This window comes from Typopeltis vanoorti, chromosome 2 (genome assembly GCF_054136105.1).
Source record: "Typopeltis vanoorti isolate ZY-2024b chromosome 2, IOZ_Tvanoo_1.0, whole genome shotgun sequence".
NCBI classification, from domain to species: Eukaryota; Metazoa; Arthropoda; class Arachnida; order Uropygi; family Thelyphonidae; genus Typopeltis; species Typopeltis vanoorti.
The window spans coordinates 128733854-128750494 of NC_143550.1; the positions used below are offsets into that span (position 1 = coordinate 128733854).

General features: G+C 34.5%; 1 protein-coding gene across 1 annotated transcript in view; it reads right to left on the minus strand.

The window, feature by feature from the left end:
- The window catches only part of LOC150109426 (endothelin-converting enzyme 1-like), a 297401-nt gene that overhangs the window by 109794 nt on the left and 170966 nt on the right, over positions 1–16641 (minus strand). The gene's annotated exons all lie outside the window — the stretch shown is intronic.

A 16641-nucleotide genomic window follows, 5' to 3' on the forward strand; every position in this document is an offset into this window, starting at 1 on the left:
TAATTGTAACATGACATCCAAAAGCTAGAGGCTGGGTTCTCCAAGGAAACAAATCAACTCAAATTTACCATTATTTCCTATTCAGAGATTAGTTTAGTCAGCTTGTGTAATTAATGCTTAAACTGGACACATGCATACTAAGACAAACTGAAAATCAACATAGTTAGGAACAGAAGAGTATGTCAACACATAGCCTGCAACCATGTGAACTTTCATAGCATATATTCACTTCTGAAACACAGCATATAGAAGCAAGACATAAAGAACAACGGGAAAGATGTAAAAAAAAAATACTATATCAGCATAGAAAGAAAAATTCTTTAATTCACAAAAATCCTTCACTTTGAGATGCATAGAGTTAAATCCTAACATTAACTGTGGTGTTTATGCTGAAATTTGTCAAAGCTAGAGGATTAATAGTCTTCCCCCCTTAAAGTGATAGCTATCTCTTGACTGAGCTATGTGATTTCTGACTAAGGGATAGATAAAGAATACTATTGTAAAAATATTTGCTGTGAATTTCAGTGGTAAAGAACTTCAGAACAATCTTTGCCTATTAAAGAGAAATTAGATTTTGAAGCTCAGTGTTTAATACCAAAAGTTAAGTGAATGTTATGTGCAGTTGAACTGAGTTAATTTTGCATTATCTTGTATCCAAAGTATGCTTATGTATAAATTATATAACCTTGCATTAAATGTTTTGTTTTATTGATTTCAATTTATTGTTAGCCTGATTCTATTCCACTGCACCGTTTATAAAATTATCGGACCTAGCGGGAACCTCAAATGTTAATGTAAAATTCAGCCTATATATAAACATTAGACTGCTAAAGTTAATTAATATTTTGATTACACTATTTTGCATAGACTAATCTGAATATAGGGTGGCGCAGTATAATAGAAATTTCCCTATGTTTGGATTAGTAATCAACATACAATTAATTAACCTTAATAAGAACTACGTTAAAGCAAGATGGTGGATCAAAAGACAGGAAGGACGATCCAACAAAATGGCGCAGCAGTCGACAGGATGCGATTTCTCTAAAATAAGTTAAGCAATTGAATAAATTTCGTGTGATAATAGTAGAACTGATACCAGAAACCTTAAAAGTAAAATTAAGCAAATCACTGTGAATTGGTTGTAAATCGGAGCCAGGCAAAGAAATAAGTAAATTTAGATTTTAGAATTGAAATTGTAGTTTAGAATTAAGTTTGATAGATTATTATGGCTGTTTCTTCGAGCTCAAAAATGGAAGATAGTGAATTTTTCCATACACAACAGGTCTTTCCTCAATTTTTGGGCGAAGAATCTGATGATGTGCTGTCATTCTTCACATGTGTGGAAATAGGGAAATAGCTAACTGGACTGATTTCCAATTACTGATACTATTAAGAAGTAAATTGATTGGCAAGACAAAAATTTTTTTTATACTCATTTCCAGTGCTAAAAGAAACATTAGATTATCAAAAATTTAAGGATAACTTGATTTCACAGTTCAAATTAAGAAGTATTGGCCCAAATTTATGGAAGTTACAGAGAGTCTTACAAAAAGATAAAGAAACTGTCACTGAATTTCACAATCGCTTATTGACACTAGCCAACAGTTTAAATGTGACTAATGTATATAAACCTCATTTAGATTGGGCTGTATTCCAACAGTTCTGCCAAAGTGTTAGAACAGAATTAAGAGAAACAGCCTATAAGAAGAAAATTTCCACCTTAGAAGAATGTCTCAAAATTGTCAAAGAAAAAACAAATGTTAGGAGACTTTTATTCCTCATCCAGTGTAGGTCTTGTTAATGTTGTAAATAAGACTGGTTGTTCCTTGAACCAATCTGAAGTTGAAAAGAAAAATAAGGATGAAAAAGGAAAGGGAAAGAATTTTGGAGAAAGTCCAAGTAGTATTAATTGCATAACCGAAGGAAAAGAGCAATTCGACAAAAGACTGATGACAGAAGTGCAAACCCTAATTCACCAGGAAGTAAATAAGTTAAATCAGCCAATAATGGATAGTCTTAATGAGGTTGTGAGACAATTATCAGCTATTACTTTAAAGTCTCAAGAAGACCAAAATCCCACAACTGATAAAATTAATAAGATGATTAAACATGAAGTGGAAAAACAAAATCAACCCATTTTAGCTAGTCTTGATTCAAGGACTAGATAATGTTAAACAACAAATGTCTATTATCCCTCAACCTAAGACAGAGACAGAACATAGAGATCCTCCCAAATGTTATAATTGCGACAAAGTTGGACATTATGCCAGGAATTGTTTCTATAACAAAGGAAACTACTCTAATAGCAGATGGGACTCAAAATTTGGACACATACTTCACAGAAAATATAATAGAGTTCAGAAACCTCACAATTTAAGTGAACAATTGATAAGAATTAGAGGAGATATCCTGGGCTATAAATGTGACATCTTATTAGATACTGGATACAATGCCTCTCCATCAGAATGGACTATTTCTTAACCTTAAAAAACAAATTATTGAAGAGCACTGCCAAGCTGAGAGAACCTGTAAGGATTAATATTCTCTCAGACTCAAGCTTCATAGCATATGAGGAACTTTGCGCAAAGATTTACCTAACAGAATTTGGATTATGTGTCTGGCAAGATTTGCTTGTTGTCCCCACTACATCCAACTTAAGCTCTCACATTATTTTGGGAACAAATTTCTTAACAAAGTATCAATTCTCCTGTGATTTTTCTAAGAAGGAAGTATCCCTGATGAACAAGAAAAGATGTATCAGAAGAAATAGAAATCATGAATATGATGGGACTAGACAACAGACAAAGCAGTTTAAATTGCCATATGAATTGGAACCATCTACTAAAGAAAAGTCATCTGTAAGTCAATCAACTAAAAAGGATGGTGATATAAATTCTGATGTGCTTTGTCAGACTGAAACACTACTAGATACTAATGAGCCATCACAACAACAAATATCCATGCCTAAATCAGATGTTGACACTAATAATCAACTAATAGTTAAGGTAAATTTTGTCAAAGTAACTGCCTTACGTAGTGGAATTAGAAATTCGGAAAGTCAGTGGAGATACAAGGGAATGAATGATCACAGAAGGACTAAAGGAACAGATTACCAAGACAGTAGACAACTGAGGCTAGATGTTAGTGACAGAGAACAGAATTTCTGCCCTGAAAGGACATTATCACAATATAAGTGTAGCAATCAAAATTCTCCTTATGATAAAAACAACAAGAACTCAAGTGGAGAAGTGCATAGAGGTAAATACATAGACTGTACTGAGAAATCTAATTATAATCAAACTATGTACTATTTAAGATCTTGGAAGGGAGATAAGAAGTCAATTTTCTCCACTCGAGAGTCTAGTGTGAAAAATTTTTCCTTAAAGAAAAATTTTTCAGAGGAAGAGTAAGCCTTTGTTGGATTCTGAATGAAGAGAAATTAAAATGATTAATACTCCCTTCACAATCCAACATAATCCACCATGGCAAAGGCTACATTTGTAGATATTATTTTATGTAAATCTCTTGATATAAACTATTATTCATGTAATTACCTTTGAGTTTTTTTTTTTATTTAATTATTTAATCTAGGATATGGATTAATAATGGAAAGGACTCTGTATAAAAATAACGTTCAGATTATTTTATTTATTCCTATATTAATAGTAGAAGAATTTGTGTTCATCATATTTAATTATATATTATTTGAATTGAAAAATATCCTTTTATTTAGTTTCTGTATGTAAAGATATAATGTTATGTACTGTTCTAATTGTTGTCATGGAGACGGAGTTAAAAATAGAAAGCACGAGCATAGTAATGCATGAGTTATGGATGTGAGATGGAACTGATATGAGCTAGACAGTGAGAACAAGTTTTGGTGGGAAAACGGAGTGAAAATATAAAATATAAACAAGGGACTGAGTACAATTGGAGCACTCAGCACAGTAATGGCACTGAGAACAGTACAATAGAAATGAGGAAATAATTTATTGGCAGCACGGAGTTAAATAAGAGGCTGTAGTACAAAGAATTAAGTGCTGTGATCAGATTAAAGGATCGAAATGTAAATTGACAACTCAGCATACTGATATGGAATTCTGAAGTTAATGTTGCATTCCAGAGCTTTCAAGGAAGATTAGTAGAAAGCTGATTCTATTGTAAAGTAGTATATGGGGAATAAGTAGATTTTCTAGTGCAAGTGTGTCTGCCTATGTGAGTTGCTGAAATTAAAGATTAAGTTAATTTAAAGAAGATTACTTTTGAAAGTGTAGCTCTAGTGTGATAATTAACTAAAGTTTTAAGTGTGCCTCAGTGAATAATTTGTGCAAAGATTTATTCCGGTAAGAACAGTTGTACTTTATAGCACTTCAGAGTGAAGTTATAAGAGTTACCTCCTTCTGTTAAATCCTAACATTAACTGTGGTGTTTATGCTGAATTTTGTCGAAGCTAGAAGATTAATAGTCTTCCCCTCTTGACTGAGCTATGTGATTTCTGACTAAGGGATAGATAAAAAATACTATTGTAAAAATATTTGCTGTGAATTTCAGTGGTAAAGAACTTTAGAACTATCTTTGCCTATTAAGGAGAAATTAGATTTTGAAGCTCAGTGTTTAATACCAAAAGTTAAGTGAATGTTATGTGTAGTTGAACTGAGTTAATTTTGCATTATCTTGTATCCAAAGTATGCTTATGTATATATTATATAACCTTGCATTAAATGTTTTGTTTTATTGATTTCAAGTTAGCCTGATTCTTTTCCACTGCACCGTTCATAAAATTATCGGACCTAGCGGGAACCACAAATGTTAATGTAAAATTCGGCCTATATATAAACATTAGACTGCTAAAGTTAATTAATATTTTGATTACAGTATTTTGCATAGACTAATCTGAATATAGGGTGGTGCAGTATAATAGAAATTTCCCTATATTTGGATTAGTAATCAGCATACAATTAATTAACCTTAATAAGAACAACGTTAAAGCAAGATGGTGGATCAAAAGACAGGAAGGACGATCCAACAATGATAAATATTGAATGCTTTCCAGAATTGCATGAGAGTCTGGTCATTTTCTTCATTAGCAGAAATTGCTCATGAAAAATCTCTCCATAGATAATAAACCTTAAACACTACTACAACTCTGTGATCCATCGGTTGGATCAATGAAATAGTGTTTGGAGGGAAAAACATGAGCTTGAACTTGGTGACGATCACCGATATAAGACAGATGACCTGGAGCATTATCAAGAATTAATAAAATTTTAAATTCTACATTTTATTACACACAATAGCTTTCCATTTCACTCACATAACAGTTCATTAAGGAATCTGCAAACAATTTTTGAGTCATCTACAACTTCTTATATCTCTGCTAATGAACTGGAAGAGTATGCTTCCTAATGTTTTCGAAGGCGCATGGATTCTAACTGTGCAATATCACAAATGGTTTCAGTTTATATCCAGCCACATTACTCCCTAACAGAATCGTAATATGGTCGTTAAATGCTTTGAAACCAGGCATAGATTTTAGCTTTTTGTAGATGAATGTCTGCTCATGGATTTTTTCCGAAACAAGGTCTCATCCATATTAAATATTTACTGTGGCAAATAATTTTCGTCTGTAATAAATTTATCCACTTTCTCCACAAACTCCTTGGTAGTCATCTCATCGGCACTTGCAGACTCATAATACATTTTTATGTTATGCAGTACAAAACACTGCTTGAATCTCTTGAACCAACCAGAAGAAGCGTTGAATTCGTAGTATCAGGTTCTGCTTTCTCCTTCAACATGTTTAAGAGATTTCGTGCCTTAGTGGTTATGGTCACAGTGCTAAGGGTATGCGCGTTTGGTTCAGGTCCTCTACCCATGATGAAAGTAGCTTTTTCATATCACAGATAGGACTTTGTCATTGCTTCGTCACTATTGTCGATTTAATGGAAGCATATACCTTTCACAGTCTCTACAATTTTATCGTTATTTTTCAAAATGGTCATCGTTGTAGAATGAGACCATCTGAAGTCATGTGCGATCACAGTGAAGGGCTTTCCAGCTCCATGTTGCTTTATAACTTGCAACTTCGTTTCAAGATCAATTGCTCGCTTCTTTTTCTGTGATTCTTCACTAGGTTCTTGATTAGGCATGTATGGGGGGGGGGGCATGGTGCACAAAACATCGCAAAATATTTAATGATAAATACACAAAGAACCTATTTCTCAAACACAAAATCAACAGAGGAACAGTTGAAGCCAAGTGCTGAGGGAGGTTTCTGCTGAATGTGATGTTGCCACTGCGCATGATGCATTATTGCTAAATAGAAACTTTTTCTTATTCTCTCTTACAGAATCACTACCTGACGTATCTTCGAAAGGACGTAACTCGAACGGATGTAAGTTGAGGGATGACTGTGTGTGTGTGTGTGTGTGTGTGTGTGTGTGTGTGTGTGTGTGTGTGTGTGTGTGTGTGTAAATATATATATCAATGACATAGGGAAAGATTTAAGAGGGGATATTCAGATGTCTGCTGACGATGCAAACTGGGGAGAGCAATAGTTGATAAAGGTGATGTAGATATCCTGCAGGATGATTTAAATAAATTGGCATTGTGGGCAAAGAATAATGCCTGTCAATTTAATGCTGCAAAATGTAAAGTTATGCACTTCGGGTTGAAAAGACTGCATATGGTGTATCATATTGATGGTATTGGTTTGCAGGAAAATGATGAGGCTAGGGACTTGGGGATAATGGTGGACAAAGAATTAAAGTTCAGAGGGCATATTACAAAAGTTTGTAAAATAACTCAACGAATTACTCGGATGTTGAAAAACATACTAACAAATAAAGATAAGGAAGTTATTATCCCACCTTATAAGGCTATGATTTGGCCACATCTTGACACTGTGAACAGATTTGCTCATCTTGGTTTCTTGGGGACCAAGAGGTGTTCAAAAAGATTTAGAGACGAGTAACCAATATGGTGACAGGTTTGTAGAATACTCCTTAAGAGGATACCGTGTGGATTACAAAGTTTAGTTGATAGGCAGAAAAGTGGTGACATGATAGACTTAAGATATTAAAGGGATTTTATAAAATTGATGCAAGTGAAATTCTTTAGTATATGACAAATAGAGAACTAGGGGACATCCGTGGAAGTTGTGTAAAAGTGTGGTTAGTAGGGGTGTGTGAACCAAACATACATATATATATACACTTCTCAAAACAATTAAAGGTTATTTTAGATCTTGTCGGATAATTATAAATTTCTGCAAATAATTATGACAATTGGGTACGTTATACATGAATAAATATTTCTTATTTATGATAGGGTGTTGATGAGATATTGTTTAAATAATCGATATTTATTATAAATTTTACAAATTATACATTTTAGCATGAAATAATTTTAACAAGAATCACAACAAGAATATCCCCTTTGTTGTTTTAAGGATACTTGCGACATAAGACTGAATGATATAATCACGTAATCACAAGAAAGATATTTATTTAACCAAATATTTCGGTCTGCTATTTCCAGACCGAAATATTTGGTTAAATAAATATCTTTCTTGTGATTACGTGATTATATCATTCAAGAATATCCCCTAATTGTTTTGAGCAGCATATGTATAATCATCAAATTCCTGCCATGTACCCTCAAGGGGGTGTACAGGATATGATAGTACTACATGAAAAATTTACATCATTACTAACTTCCTATCTACAATTTTCCTCCAGATCAGTCTGTTACTTGTCAAGACTCCAATATTATCAGATCTTATATTTCTGTCGTCTAAGGCACTTTGTACCCTATCAAACCACCTATATCTTGGTCTTCCTCTGGGTCGTTTTCCTGCCAACCTACCAGAGAACACTTGTTTTGCCAATCTTTCCTGGCCCATTCTGTTTAAATGACCATACCACCTGAGATTAGCTCTGCTAATACATTCCTGGATGCTAACAATGTCAAGTTCTTTCCCAATATCCTCATTTTTAATATGATATTGCCATTGATGCCATCTGTTCATGCCTATAATCTTTCTCAGGACTCTCATATCTGCGGTCTCTAGTCTTTGGTCAAGTGTTTTACTTCTGACCCAGCTCTCAGATCCATAAGTTAAAACTGGTTTGAACACAGTCTTGTATACATCTAATTTAGTGTTCTGATAATTTCTCTCTTATTCCATATGAATTTATTCAATTGACTTCCCACCATACCAGCTTTGCTGATTCTGTTGTCTATAAAAAAATCAAAAAAAAAAATCAGCTAACGCCTTTTTATTCCTGTATACAGGAGTAGGCAAGGCCATTTAGCCCTATCTAACTTTTGGAGACTGAGTGGGCAGTTCAATCTCCACTGGTACCAATCAGAGATAGATGGCCCAAGGCTATCACTAATTAAGCGGTACACAGTGAAGAGAGACGGCTCAAATGTGCCGCCATCTCGTGGTCCCTAACCCTAACACAATATATTTAATGTCTGAAATAATGTGAGTTCTACGGTCGATTTTCTTGAGTTTACGGGATGAAAAACCCGAGTTTCTGGGAGGAAAAACCCGCTTGCCAGTGCCAGAGAACAACTAACTCGGTAACCGGTCGGAAAAAGGCTTAGAAAAATTTCCTCTAGTCGCCGACTAGACTCGAAACCAAGTCTTCCTTCATGCAGCCAAGCACCATGGCGTGCAATATTTAATTTACCATCTTCACTAAAAATCATGCCTAAGTAGCTGAAATGTTTTACTTGTTCCACAGGTTCTCCATTCACAACATAGTTGACATTTTCAATGATTCTGCCTATTTTCAGTGTCTTTGTCTTTTTAATGCTGACCTTCATACCATATCTATTACAATAGTAATTCAATTTAGTCAGGGAATCTTGCAAACTTGTAGCAGATTTATTTAGAAGTATAACATCGTCCGCATAAAGCAAAGAGCTGAAATTCTGACATCAACATCTTAAATTTTGATATCATGTTTAATACCACTTTCCTTCATAATGTGATCCATATAGATAATGAATAACAGAGGGGATAATGTACATCCTTGTCTAACACCAGATTATCTTCCTGCACTTCCTTCAATTCTAACTGTTACGTTACACCTCAAATTAAGTATTGCTTGATATAATGCCCCATTGACACCATATAACTGTAGCATATTGAATAGCTTCCCTCTTGGCACCTTGTCATATGCCTTTTCCAAATCGACAAAACTTAAATACAGATCTTTGTTAAATTCCCATGCTTTCTCGACTATTTGTCGAAGTGAAGATCTGATCCTGACAGCCTCTATTTGGCCTAAATCCAGCTTGTTCTTCATCAAGCTGGATTCAGTTTAGAATCCAGCTTGCTGAAGCTGTTTAGAAGACTTGTGGAAGAAAAACTTCCACAAGTCTTCTAAACCTTTTATCAAGTATACTTGCATAGATCTTGCCAGGAACACTCAATAGGGAAATACCTCTGCAATTCTCGCATTCAGTATTATTTCCCTTTTTATATATGGGTACTATGAGAGCTCTACTCCAATCATCGGGAATTCGTCCCTCTGTCCAGGCTTTCTGAACTATGCAGTGCAGCCACTGTAAGACTCTTATACCACCATACTTCAGCATTTCTGGTCGAACATCATCTACTCCTCCTGCCTTTCAACATTTCAAACCTTTGATGGCTTTTTCTACTTCAAGTATGGATATGTATTGCTGACTGCATACCTGGTCAGTGTTTTTTACCACTGTGCTGTCATCACTGCTTGTTTCATTTAGCAGTTTTCCAAAGTAATTACTCCATACTTCAAGGATATCTTTTTCTCCTGTTTTCATGTCACCTTTATCATCTCTAACTCCTTTCACAGCACTCTTTCCTCCATTCTTAAGCTTGTTCAACAAGCTCCAAAATATTTTGCCACCTTCTTGATATTTATTTTCTATGTTCTTGCCAAAGTCCTCCCATGACTTTTGTTTAGCTAGTTTTACACGGTGTTTAGCTTTCTTACATTTGTCTCTGTATTCTCTAAGAGCACAAGATGACTTATTTGCCAGGAACTTTTGATATGCTTTCTTCTTTTCCTTCACTACCTCTTTAACTTCCTGTGTCCACCATGGAGTTCTAATTTTGCTATCCTTGCAGACAGCCTCACCACATGCCTTTCTGGCTGAATCAATCAAGGTTTTCTTCAAGGCTTGCAACTAAATCTCTAAAGTTTGTTTCCTGTTCTCAAACTCTTTCATTTTTTTTTGAATAACCTTTGTGTATTTTAGTCTACGGTTCACATCTGAGAGCTGCTCAACTTTAATTCGCTTTAAAACTTTCTTACATGTTATTCTTTTCAATATGAAATTCAATTTTATCCTGCTCAAGACTAAATAGTGATCACTTCCAATTTCAAATCCTCTGTATACTCTGGTGTCCTGCACCAGGGAGAAAACATCACTATCAACAATAACATAGTCAATGAGACTTTTCTTATTCCTTGCCTCTTCTCTTCATGTGAATTTGTGCACATTTTTCTGTTGGAACATGGTGTTAGTAATAACCAATCCATGTCCTGAGCAGAAATCCAACAGATATTTGCCATTATTATTAGCTTTGCTCTTTTCTCCAAATTTTCCCAAAATATTTTTGTATGTCTCTACTATTTAGATCCCCAACAAGGACCAACTTTTCCTTTTTCATTGTGTCAGTTGCTTTTTCTAAAGCCTCAAAAAATTCCTCCACTTCTACCTTAGTAGAACCTTCTGTGGGACCATAGGCACAAATAAGTCTCATTGTCCAGTTCCCCATTCTCATATTTGCCCACATTACTCTACTTGAGACTGACTGCCATTCAAGAAGATTAGCCTCGTATTTTGTGTTGAATACTATGGCTACTCCTTCTTTTCCTTGATTGTCATTGCCTGAATATAACATTTTGTATTTATTGCTCAGAAAGATCTCACCAGTTTTGGTCTTTTTTGTTTCAGTCACCCCTATTATGTCGATCTGGTACTTATCTAATTCCTCAGCTAGCTCCATTTCTTTGCCATTCAGGCTTCATATGTTGATAGTACCGATGTTTAACTCTGGTGATGTCGCCAGGTTAAACACGGCCCCTGTGGTGAAAACAACAGGGGCCGTGTTTAACCTGGCAACGCACCAGCCGACATATAATTTTGTCATGTTATACCATCATTTTTTTATTTTGGTTTAACCAATAAGAATACAATTTGGTCGGCTAATTCCCAAGTTGCCAGCCCATCCTCGTTCGTTCAGTATCCAAGTAGATACCCAACAGAGTGCACCACGAGAAGGTGAGGACTGGACATTAGGTCAGAAGCCCCGGTCGGTTCTCCGCATTCCTTTAAAGGCTATGTGGAGGTCTCCTCTCAATTATACAGCTTTGACCACTAAGCACCACCACCACAGTATATATATATATATATATTCATTTTTAATAAAAACTGACTATAAACCCGAGAGTTATAATAAAATGAGATTTATTTGAAAAACGCAACATGTTTCGTCGAGATTGACTTCATCAGGCGTTAAGAACATAGAAAGATATTAAAAGACACTGAAAATAACAGTGAGACACTCTAAAGCCATACAATTATAAAGTTATAATATTCGACTGTGAATTACAGTTATTATGAACTTGAGCTATAGTCCGTGTTAAAGTTCTATTGTTGTACACTTGTGTGTGTGTGGAACCATGCAATCTCCAGTATCTGATAGTAGAGCTGAAAGAGTCAGGCAAATTATAGCTGAGATTATTGTTCATACGAAGAGGGTCCAAGGTGATTTCTTTTGACTCTACAATGCGGCGTTCTACCTCATCATGGCAAATGTGTAGGTTTGAAGTTGTTGTCCAATTTACTTCATGTTGGCGGCTTTCGTTGTTCATGTTTATTGAAAACACTTTTAATTCCTTTTAAGTAATGGGCAAACATTTTATTATTGAATGGAGAATTTCTAGCTGAAAGATTGTACTGGTTTACAATATGCTGATTTTTGTTTGGATTGCACCATTACTGGTCAACACAGCTACCACATAGTTAATATTGTAGGCCGGAGACAAAGGTCTCACGAACCTACAATATTAACAATATTAAGTTTGTGCCAGGTCTATGGAATGCTCCCTTTAAGAATAGATTGAATGTTTGTGAGCTTCAAAAACTAGCTGATAGAAGTTATTAAAGGGGTTTTATAGAATTGACACGAAAGACGTTTTTCAGTACAGGCAGGAAAGGAGAGAACTAGGGAGTCGCCCCTGGTGAGTGTAATTATCAACAGTGTCAGGACTAGATTCTTTTTACTTGGATAGTGGTGAATGAATGGAATGGTTGGGAATGCTTCACTGGTGAATGAGTTCAAGGAGAGGTATGTTAGATATTGTGAGAACAATAGTTATAGAGTGAACTTCTATAATGAGTCCTTGACTTCATGGAGATGCCCAAGAAATAATAATAATCTTTACTAAATATTGTGCACAAACAGCCAAAACATTTTATGTTCTACAGGTTTTCCACTAATAATTCCTAATTCTCTATATATCTTTCTATTCTGAAAAAGGCCAAAAATATCACTATCAACAAAAACATTGAGAATAACATGCTTTTATTTCTTAAACATTGTTTCCATCTGAATCCATTCACATATTTATGAAGGAACATTGTGTTTGTAATGACTACACAATATCTTAAAGAGAAATTTAGCAGGTACTTATTATTTCATATTTCCCATTGTTACCTATTTCATACTTTTTTCCCTTTTATCATTAATTTTCAAACCAACTTTGTTATATGGTTATTCAATTTAGTTTGAGTCCTGAATACTTGTACTGGATTTATTCTGGACATTATCTGCATAAAGTAAAGTAAATAGTCGAGTTGAATATCACTGAACTATTATTATAGCGGAGATGGTGTGTGCATGTGCACCCTTGCGTGATTTTACAACAAATCATTTTTTTTTACCTCTTTCAATTATACCGACAGGCCTACAACCATATGGTCTTTAGTACAGCCTATATATGGGTGGTAGATGGCATTGGTGTAGTTGTGGTTAGTTGTTGGTGGTGGAGGCAGAGAGCTGTAGAGTAGGTGTCTTCCCTTGATGAGTCTTTGGACTTCCTGGAGGTCCAATAATAATAATAATAATACAGCTCTGAATAACGTCCCATTTACGCTATATAACTGTAGCTTCTACAAGTAAACTGTAGAACTCAACTATATAAACATTATTGAAGAAAAACTGATATTAAAGCAATTGATATAACCACAAGAAAAAACATACAAGGACATAACAATATAAGAACATAAGTTATCTTCATTACTCTGCTACTAGTATGTTCTTTCTTGCGGTTATATCAGTATGATTGATATGACTGATTCAGAAAAGGAGATATGTGGTGAAGTTGTCTATAAGGAAAGAAAAATAAGAGCATCATAGTGGATACAAGATGTTAAAGAAATATTCCTGGACAAAAAGAAAGCACACTGAAAGTTCCTAGCAAATAAGTTGCCAGATGCCCTAAAAGAACAGAAAAAAATAAGAGAGCTAAACTATGTGTAAAAGTAGCAACAAAAGTAATGGGAAGACCAATAAAAATATAGAAAATAAACTTCAGGAAGCTAGCAAAACATTCTGGAGGCTATTGAAAAAAGCATAGAAATGGAGGAAAGAGTACTGTAAAAGGAATCGAGATGTTTTTTGACTTCTTTCAATTATACTGACAGGCCTTTATCATGTTACATTTATCATGTAACATGATAAAGGTAACATGAAAAGTGAAGATGAGGATATCCTAGATGTCTGGAGTAATTACTCAGAAATGAAAGACTATTAAATGAATCAAGCAATGACAGAACTGTATTAGAAAATTTTCAAGACAAATGCAAAGAGGATTACATATCAATACTTGAGATAGAAAATGCTTTCAAAAACTTGAAATGTCGAAAGGCAAACAGGAGTAGATTGATATTTGACCAGAAATACTTAAATATGAAGATATAAAGGTTTTGCAGTGGCTATAGTGTGTAATTCAGAGAGACTAGACAGAAGTTAGAATTCCAGATGACTGGAGTAGAGCTCTCATAGTTTCCATCTATATTTAAAAAAAAAAAAAAAAAAAAAAAAGGTGGGAGAATAAAGCTCGATATCAGACTTACAGAGGACTATTAAATGTTTCACGTAAGATTTATGAAAGCATAATTAAAAAGAGGTTGAGAAAAGTAATTGTGGAAGAAAAATTTGGAAAAGAATAAGTTGGTTCAAGCCAAATAGAGGTTGTCAAGATTAGATTTTCACTTTATGACAAATAGGTGAGAATTCAAGGGAATATAACAATGGTCTGTACTTATGTTTTGTAGATCTGGAAAAAGGCAGTATGTTCATATCTGAAAGTTCCTAGCAAATAAGTCTGTCTAGTTTCTCTGTTCTTTTAGGGCAGATGCCCTAAAAGAACAGAGAAAAATAAGAGAGCTAAACTATGTGTAAAAGTTTGCTGTTTTAAGGATACTTGTGACATAAGACTGAATGATATATGCACATAAACACAAGAAAGATATTTAATTAACCAAATATTTTGGTCTGGAAATAGCAGACCATCCTCAGTGGTACTACAAGAAGAGTTTTAAAAAAATACAAGCTAGAATACTAACAATAGATCATTAAAAATAGAACAAGACACGTGATGTTATATCACTAAGTATGAAACGGAATATTTTGAAGTAGAGACATGATTGAAAAAAAAAAAAAAAAAATTAATGAGTAATCTTGATTAGACTTTCCCAGATTTTTGATAGAGATATACAGTCATTACGATTCAGGTTGGGATGATGGAGCAAGGACTCCACGCTTTCCTTGAACAAATATATGAACCTATAACGGGATCTATGTAAGAGGCGAGTCCTGGACCAAAAGATGATGTGGTCAGTTTCAATCCCGTGTTGAGCCAATCCAGACTTTTCAGGTTTGTTGTGAAGAATGGAGGATTGATGTTCTTGGATTCTTTTTTCAAGAGAACGTCCAGTCTGTCCAAGCTGAGCATTTGTCTTTAGGAGAAGGAAAATGAGAAGACAATTTGTTAATAGGTGAATAAATACCTATTAAATCATATTTCTTTAAAATTCTTGCGATAGGCTCTGAAATACCGGAGATAAGGAAATGGCACTCAACGTATTGAAACTTTGTTGTTTTGTGGAGGATTATGAGAATTGAGAAGATGTTGAGTACTTTTTTCAGAAAAGCCATTGAGTTTCATGTGTTGTTGGATAGCAGAAAGTTCTTTCTGTAGATAATCAAAAGTAGAACAATTAGTTTTGGCTCTTCTGATGAGGCATTTTATAATTCCTGTTGTTTGACATGGATGATGGGCTGATTCTTTAAGAATATAACGACCTGTGAACGTTGGTTTCCTGTATACTGTAGTTGTAAGAGTATCTGAAGGTGACTGGATGAGGAGATACTCTTAATACTCAAATACTCTTACAACTACAGTATAATTAGAATGTTCCTTATTGTTTAGCTAGTGAATTAGAATTTTGATATGACATACCTTTGATGTGTGGAGGTTTATTGTATGTAATTTGATAATTAATTTGATAAACATGTTTTTCCTATGTATGTCTGACTTTGAGCATGAGACTGAATTTACCACTCGCTAATGTTTGGACCTGTGAATAAGGGGAAACTAAAGAAAGTATAGAAAGTTTTAGGCCATGACTGCAATGTTGAAGTTTCTATAGGCGCTTAATTTAACAAGATTAGGTAATACTTGGACTCTGGGAAGGTTTCTTTGTACAAAAATTCTTCTGTACTAGGACTCTGGCTTGCGCAGATACAATAAACAAATTTTGTCAGAGTTCCAAAAGGAGAAGCGGCCCCAGAGAGAGAGAGAGAGAGAGAGAGAGAGATAGGTTAGAGATTTCAGGCTTAGTAGGTATGACAGGGATTTAGGATAGAGAAATAAAAGGAAAGTGACGACGAAATATATCAAATGAGACAACACGATATATATAACAGGGCGTTCTCTTGAAAAAAGAATCCAAGAACATCAATCCTCCATTCTTCACAACAAACCTGAAAAGTCTGGATTGGCTCAACACGGGATTGAAATTGACCATAGCATCTTTTGGTTCAGGACTCGCCTCTTGCATAGATCCCGTTATAGGTTTGAATGTTTGTTCAAGGAAAGCGTGGAGACCTTGCTCCATCGTCCCAACCTGAATCGTAATGACTGTATATCTATATCAAAAATCTGGGAAAGTCTAATCAAGATTACTCATTAATTTTTTTTTTTTTTTTTTTTTCAATCATGCCTCTACTTCAAAATATTCCGTTTCATACTTAGTGATATAACATCACACGGCTTGTTCTATTTTTAACAATATATTGTTAGTATTCTAGCTTGTATTTTTTTAAAACTGTTCTTGTAACACCACTGAGGATGGTCTGCTATTTCCAGACCGAAATATTTGGTTAATTAAATATCTTTCTTGTTACTTAAATATAAAGAGCTAATAAGCTTCATTTCGGTGATATAAACATTATTTAAATTAAGGGGATATTAAATCCCACATTGTTTTAAAACCGAATAAGAAACTCAAAGATTGTCATGCCGATATAGAAAACTATAAAGTATCGGCGACACTAGCGTTAGCCTT